We start from the raw sequence: 7872 nt of genomic DNA, 5'->3' as shown, positions 1-7872 counted from the left end.
GAGCTGCCGTGGTTGTTGTTGACGGAGCTGCTGTGGTCGTTGTTGTTGTTGGGGCAGTTGTAGTTGTTGTTTTTGGAGTAGCTGTGGTTGTTGTTGGAACTGCTGTAGTTGTAGTTGTTGGAGCAGCTGTGGTTGTGCTAATTGGAGCAGTTGTGGTTGTTCTTCTAGGAGCTGTTGTGGTTGTTGTAGTTGGAGCCGCTGTGGTTGTTGTTGTTGGGGCAGTTGTAGTAGTTTTAGTTGGAGCTGCTGTGGTTGTTGTAGTAGGAGCAGCAGTGGTTGTTGTTGTTGGAGCTGCTGTGGTTGTAGTTGTTGTGGCAGCTGTAGTTGTTGGTGTTGGCTTAGCTGTGGATGTTGTCATTGGAACTGCTGTGGTTGTTGTTGATGGAGCTGCTGTAGTTGTTGTTGTTGGAGCTACGGTGGTTGTTGTTGTTGCAGCTGCTGTAGTTGTAGTTGTCGGAGCTGCTGTGGTTGTTGTTGTTTTAGCCGCTGTGGTTGTTGTAGTTGGAGCCGCCATGACTGTTGTTGTTGGGGTTGCTCTAGTTGTTGTAGTAGGAGCAGCCATGGTTGTTGTTGTCGGAGCTGCTGTGGTTGTTGTAGTTGGAGCTTCTGTAGTTGTTGTAGTTGGAGCCGCCGTGGTTGTAATTGTTGGAGCTGCTGTGATTGTTGTTGTTGGAGTTGCTGTAGTTGTTGTTGTTGGAGCCATTGTAGTTGTTGTAGTTGGAGCCGCTGTGGTTGTTGTTGTTTGAGCCGCTGTGGTTGTTGCAGTTGGAGTCGCTGTGGTTGTTGTTGTCGGGGCAGATGTGGTTGTTGTTGTCTGAGCAGCGGTAGTTGTGGTTGTAGATGCCGCTGTGGTTGTTGTTCTCGGAGCAGCTATAGTTGTTATTGTTGTCTGTGCAGCTACAGTTGTTGTTGAGGCAACGGTTTTCATTGTCTCCAGGGCATTTACATCCACTGCAACTATGATTGAGAAGTTAAAACGCATTTTTATTTGTGAGTAGCTGCTCTTCAGATCACCTTGTTAGTCTATTGGTCAGTCAGTCTTATGGTCAGTTGGTCTTTCAGTCCCCACAAATCTTTCCACTCTAGCCAGCCACAGTTTTGGCACTCTGAGGCTGATATTTGGCCAGAGTATTCAGTGATCAAGAATAATTTTTTTATGCTGTTTTCCTTCATAGAAATGTAATAAATGCTGTTAAATGTCTGACAGGAATACTGTAAATCATGCATAAGGCTAACACCTGCACCTCAAGAAGAGCCAAACATGTTTTTAGAACAGAGCTATGCTTAAAGACATGGCAAGGGCTGACACCGCAGGTCATTTTATCATAGATCATAGTGTTATTTGTTATCAGTGTTCTACCCCAGATTTGTGAATTCACCATTTGGCAGGTAGCTCTCAATTTTTGTTTCAAAGATAATATAAAACCAGAATTTACTGTCAGGTTTATTCATCTTTGATAAAAAAATAAACCCAACAACAGTAAGTGGATGTCGTCAGAATGCATAAACATATGAATTTATGTGTATTGTGTGATTGGCTGGACACTTGCCAGGTTACTCAGTGGTCCAACTAACTTAATCATAGGTTTCATGTGTTTTAAACAAGTTTGTAATAAACAAAACAAATAAAGTTATCTTAATAAAGTTAAGTTTGACCAGGCGACAACTCACCTTTAAACTTTGTTTACTGATTGTGATCTCAGGTTGGTTCTATACTCTGATGTGTCATTGCATAAGAAATAGTTGCCCCTAGTAGTTGCAGCACAGCATTCTAACTTTAAGTCATGTCAGTCCCTGTACCTTTTATTTTACTTACCTTGTATCAAGACAATGTAAAGGCAGTTGAAGTCATATCACTCAGCTTACCTGTTACAATCAGGAAAATTGTTATGACCCTTGCCACACCCATCTTGTCTTCCTTCTGTGAATAAATAATTAAACAATGCAGAGATTTATAGTGCCTGTCTCCATGTCAGACCAGCCCATAGAATCATTACTTTGACTGTCATGTGTAGGGCCTCATGCCACATTGCTCAAACAAAAGAGAAGACCTCTAGGGGAAATCAAAAGCCTAACTACTAAGGCCTTCTCAAACCTGATGAGTTCAAGAACAAAGGAACTGAACAAAAGCTCAAAAGGTGTGAAGAACTGTAACTCAAGACATGACACACCCCCAAAAGTTTCACCCGGTAAATATTGGCAACGTTCCAGGAATCTCCGCCAGGATCACAATGACGTCACTCAGAGTTTAAAGGTCAGGAGGCCCCTCTGCATGTTGCATTCCCAGGGTAACGTGATACTGTGAAGACTGCGGTTTCATCAGTAGTTACTGTAAGGGTGTTTTTGAGAAACGTTTTTCACTTCACTTGGCCTAGGCTTCAGTTCTTTCCTCACTGGACGAGACCGAATGTTTTTGCTTTACTTTCGTTTTTGTTGGAATATTCTTTATTATTGTTTTGGATCCACAGAGGAACACTGCACAACCCAGTCGTTCCTCACTGCCTGGAGAAGGAAGAAATAATCTAAAGAAGGAGACGGAACCATCGAGGTCCGGTCCTTCCATCAGGTCAGCAAAGCTGTGTGATAGCAGCCTGTTGTCAGCTAGTAGGACACTACTGCTGACCTTGCGCTCGCATTAAAAATAGAGGTGGATTTCATCGTTCGATGTCGAGATTCAGTTCCTGTCGGTCAGTTTGTTAGGAAGAATTGTTCATGTTGTTCATTTGTTCGTTCATTCAGTCACGCTTCCGGTACAACTTCGTTTAGCAGTGAATCATGTAATGCACAGTTTTCAGCTCCTCAATCTCAAACGATTGTGCTAACGACCAACATAACATAAGTTCAAGGCAAATACATAGCTGCAACTTCATGATTATGTGTAGACAGCACAGCAGTTAACAGCTAAAGCCTGCTAGCCAAGAATGAGTGATTGACTGACCAAGAACCCCAGGAGAAGAATCAGTGACTGAATTAGAACGATGAGCTACGAACGAAATGAAATGTTTGTTCTTTTCATGGAAATGAAAAATAAGGAGGCTACTGCTTGGGCAGAAACACATAGTATATAGCGTGCTTTTGTTGTGCTTATGTTTTGTTGTGAAGGGACCGTCTCGTCCTATGTATGGTTGACTGTACTGTATGCTAACCATGTTATTACACACGCTAGGAGCTCATTCATGCTCATCCACTCGGTGGATAGTTTGTGTGGTCTTGCCGCCATGCGTGATCACAGTACGTCGTATTCCGGCTCAATCAGTGGACAATAAAAAAACCTTGATTCACTTGCCGGCCACTGGTTGAGGGATAGACGGCCGCTGTGTACCACATGGTGGTTGTGTTATTCTTTGGTGTCTGCTAAGTGCTCGCTTAGCTTACTAACTCACACACACATACACACACACACACACACACACACAATGCCATATACAGTCCTATATATTTATCTTTATTTATTTATATATATTAATCCTCTATACAGCTCTCTACATTTATCTTATTTGTTTTTTTATCCATACATCCATTCATCCATCTTCTTCCACGTTATCCGGGGCTGGGTTGCAGGGGTAGCTGCCTGAGCATGGACACCCAGACTTCCCTCTCCCCGGCCACTTCCTCCAGCTCTTCCGGGGGGATCCTAAGGTGTTCCAAGGCCAGCCGAGCAACAAAGTCACTCCAGCGTGTCCTGGGTCTTCCTCGGGGTCTCCTCCCGGCGGGACATGCCAGGAACACCTCCTGAGGGAGGCGTTCCAGGGGCATGTGAAAAAGATGCCCGAGCCACCTCAGCTGGCTCCTCTTGATGTGGAGGAGCAGCGGCTCTACTCCGAGCTCCTCCCGGGTGACAGAGCTCCTCACCCCATCTCAAAGGGAGTGCCCCACCACCCTGCGGAGGAAACTCATTTCGGCCGCTTATATCCGGGATCTTATTCTTTCAGTCATGACCCAAAGTTCATTGACATAGGTGAGGGTAGGAACGTAGATTGACCGGTAAATCGAGAGCTTCGCCTTTCGGCTCAGCTCTCTCTTCACCACAGCAGACCTATACAACAACCGCATTACTGCAGCTGCTGCACCGATCTGCCTGTCAATCTCACGCTCCATCCTTCCCTCACTTGTAAACAAGACCCCAAGATACTTAAACTCCCCCACTTGAGGCAGGAACTCTCTCCCAACCCGGAGGGAGCAGGACATCTTTTTCCTGTCGAGAACTATGGCCTCGGACTTGGAGGTGCTAATTTTCATCCCAGCTGCTTCACACTCGGCTGCAAACCACCCCAGGACATGCTGGAGGTCCCTTGCTCGAAGGAGCCAACAAGACAACATCATCCGCAAAAAGCAGAGATGAAATCCAGTGGCTCCCGAACCAGACCCCCTCTAGCCCCTGGCTGCGCCTAGAAATTCTGTCCATAAAAATAATGAACAGGACCGGTGACAAAGGGCAGCCCTGCCAGAGTCCAACATGCACTGGGAACAGGTCAGACTTACTGCCGGCAATGCGAACCAAGCTCCTGCTCTGTTCGTACAGGGACCGTACAGCCCTTAGCAGAGGGCCTCTGACCCCGTACTCCCGGAGCACCTCCCGCAGAATGCCACGAGGGACACAATCGAATGCTTTCTCCAAGTCCACAAAACACATGTGGACTGGTTGGGCAAACTTCCATGAACCATGAAGTATAGAGCTGATCCAGTGTTCAGGGGCAGGACGAAAACCGCATTGTTCCCCCTGAATCCGAGGTTCGGCTATCAGCCGAATTCTCCTCTCCAGTACCCTAGAATAGACTTTCCCAGGGAGGCTGAGGAATGTGATCCCCCAATAGTTGGAACACACCCTCCGGTCCCCCTTTTTGAATACGGGGACCACCACCCCAGTCTGCCAGTCCAGTGGCGCTGTCCCCGACTGCCACGTGATGCTGCAGAGATGTGTCAACCAAGACAGCCCCACAACATCCAGAGACTTGAGGTACTCAGGGCGGATCTCATCCACCCCTGGTGCCTTGCCACTGAGGAGCTTCTGGACTATCTCAGTGACTTTGGCTTGAGTGATGAATGAGTCAACCTCTGAGTCCCCAGCCTCTGCTTCCTCTATGGAAGGCGTGGGATTGAAGAGATCCTCGAAATATTCCTTCCACCGTCCGACAATGTCCCCAGTCGAGGTCAACAGCTCCCCACCTCCACTATAAACAGTGTTGTTGGAGGACTGCTTCTCCCTCCTGAGGCGCCGGATGGTTTGCCAGAATTTCTTCGAGGCCGACTGATAGTCCTCCTCCATGGCCTCCCCGAACTTTTCCCAGACCTGAGTTTTTTCTTCTGTGACTGCCGCCACGACAGGCACCAGAGACCTTACGGCCACAGCTCCGGACAGCCGAGTCAACAATGGAATTGGAGAACATCGTCCAATCGGACTCAATGTCCCCAACCTCCCTCGGGATCTGGTCAAAGCACTCCTGGAGGTGGGAGTTAAAGACCTCCCTGACAGAGGGTTCCGCCAGACGTTCCCAGCAGACCCTCACAATGCATTTGGGTCTGCCAGGTCTGTCCAGCTTCCTCCCCTGCCAGCGGATCAAACTACCCACCAGGTGGTGATCAGTTGACAGCTCAGCGCCTCTCTTCACCCGAGTGTCCAAGACATACGGCTGGAGGTCAGATGAAATGACTACAAAGTCGAACATTGACCTCCGCCCCAGGGCATCCTGGCACCAAGTGCACATATGGACGCCCTTATGCTTGAACATGGTGTTTGTTATGGACAAACTGTGACTAGAACAGAAGTCCAGTAACAAAACACCACTCGGGTTCAGATCGGGGAGGTTGTTCCTCCCAATCACGCCCCTCCAGGTAACACTGTCGCTGCCCGCATGGCCATTAAGGTCCCCCAGTAGAACAACAGAGTCCATGGTTGGAGCACTCTCCAGTACCCCTCCCAGGGACTCCAATAAGGTAAGGTACTCTGCACTGCTGTTCGGCCATAAGCTGAGACAACAGTGAGAGACCTATCCCCGACATGAAGGCACAGGGAGGCGACCCTCTCGTTCACCGGGGTAAACTCCAACACACGGCAGCTGAGCTGGAGAGCTATAAGCAAGCCCACACCAGCTCACCACCTCTCACCGCGGGCAACTCCAGAGTAGAAGAGAGTCCAGCCTCTCTCAAGGAGTTGGGTTCCAGAGCCCAGACTGTGCGTGGAGGTGAGCCCGATTATCTCTAGCCGGTACCTCTCAACCTCCCGCACTAGCTCAGGCTCTTTCCCCCCCAGCGAGGTGACATTCCATGTCCCCATGGCTAGAGTCACAGTCCGGGGATTGGGTCGTCGGGGCCCCTGCCCATGACTGCCACCCAAATCACACTGCACCGGCCCCTTCTGAACCCTGCTGCAGGGGGTGAGCCTACTGGAGGGCGGCGCACGTCGCTCGTTCGGGCTGAGCCCGGCTGGGTCCCGTGGGCAAAGACTTGATCACCAGGCGCTCGCCTGCGAGCCCCAACCCCAGGCCTGGCTCCAGAGTGGGGCCCCGGTGACGTCATTCCGGGCGACGTAAACTTCCTCGTTGGTTTCATATTCATCAGGGGCTTGTGACCTGTCACTTGGACCTGTTTGCCTTGGGAGACCCTACTAGGGGCATTAAGCCGCGGACAACATAGCTCCTAGGATCATTCCGGTGCTCAAACCCCTCCACCACGATAAGGTACCAGTTAAGAAATTTTATTTTATCTTGTATCTTTTATTCTTATCTCTACTTTATATATTATATACATATAGTTAAGACTTTATCGTTTACTGTTTATTTATTGTCTACTCCCATATCTAGCTAAGAATTTATTGTTTTACTGTCTGTTGTTTACTTTCTTTATTTAGCTTTATACCTCTTTTCTATCTGTAAGCTGCTGGAAATCCAATTTCCTTGTGGGAGTCATCCCAAAAGGATTAATAAAGAGAAGTCAAAGTCAAATCTTATGAGCGATCGGTTGAATTCCAGGTATATGATTCAATTAAATCAGAATCATCACCTCAGAATCCGTGTTCTCTCTTGACTTCACCAAGTCACTTTCGGCACTTCCTGTAGTCCCTCTGACGAGATTTCCCAAGTCATGCCCACTAGTTTGTAGTTTGGTGAACTTCCCAAGTCAAGTCACGTTTGGCCGTCTTTGTAGTTTTTTTACAAAGGACAGGGAGTCCTTTGTAAAAAAACTACAAAGACGGCCAAACGTGACCCATATATGGGGGGGAACAGGGAGTTCCCCCCCATATATGGGTCGCTCACACATACACACACAAGTAATCTTACGAGCGATTGGTTGGAAACTCATAGTTAATAACCCCGCTATAATTAAGACACATGATACATATTCCCTCTTATTGATGTTTTGAGGCGAAATCCTCTCAGTAGCATAACTACCCTTTTCGGAACTGTGGGTATTAAATCAGTGCCGGTCCTGAGTAATTTGGTGCCCTAGGCAAAATCTTGGGTGGCGCCACCTTGCATCGCAGTCAATTTCACAATCAATTTTCATACACTCACACAGAAACTGCATGTATATATTCAAGATTTTATTTCTTTTAAGCCAAAAATATCACACCAAATAAAAATTGAGGAAAGAAAAAAGTGATAAAAATACAATATAAATAAGGCATTGTGCAAACATATTATCTCTCAGCCTCAGCAAGTGCCATCTCTCGCTTATCTATTGTCAGCCGCTTCGCAAAACGACCTTCAACTCCTTCCATGTTGCCATGTGGGTATTGTGCTCCCGGCTATCCTCATAAAAGTGGCTTGCATTTGTCCAGTCCTTTAGTCCTTCCTTATTAAGTCTGTATTCTTTTGGAGAAAACATTTAGCAGCAGAAGCAGTGCAAGCTATCATTTCTGTTTGAGTACATCAT

Source organism: Sparus aurata, unplaced genomic scaffold (assembly GCF_900880675.1).
Source record: "Sparus aurata unplaced genomic scaffold, fSpaAur1.1, whole genome shotgun sequence".
Taxonomy (NCBI): domain Eukaryota; kingdom Metazoa; phylum Chordata; class Actinopteri; order Spariformes; family Sparidae; genus Sparus; species Sparus aurata.
The sequence above is the reverse complement of the archived record's forward strand: the minus strand, read 5'-3'. Positions refer to the sequence as shown.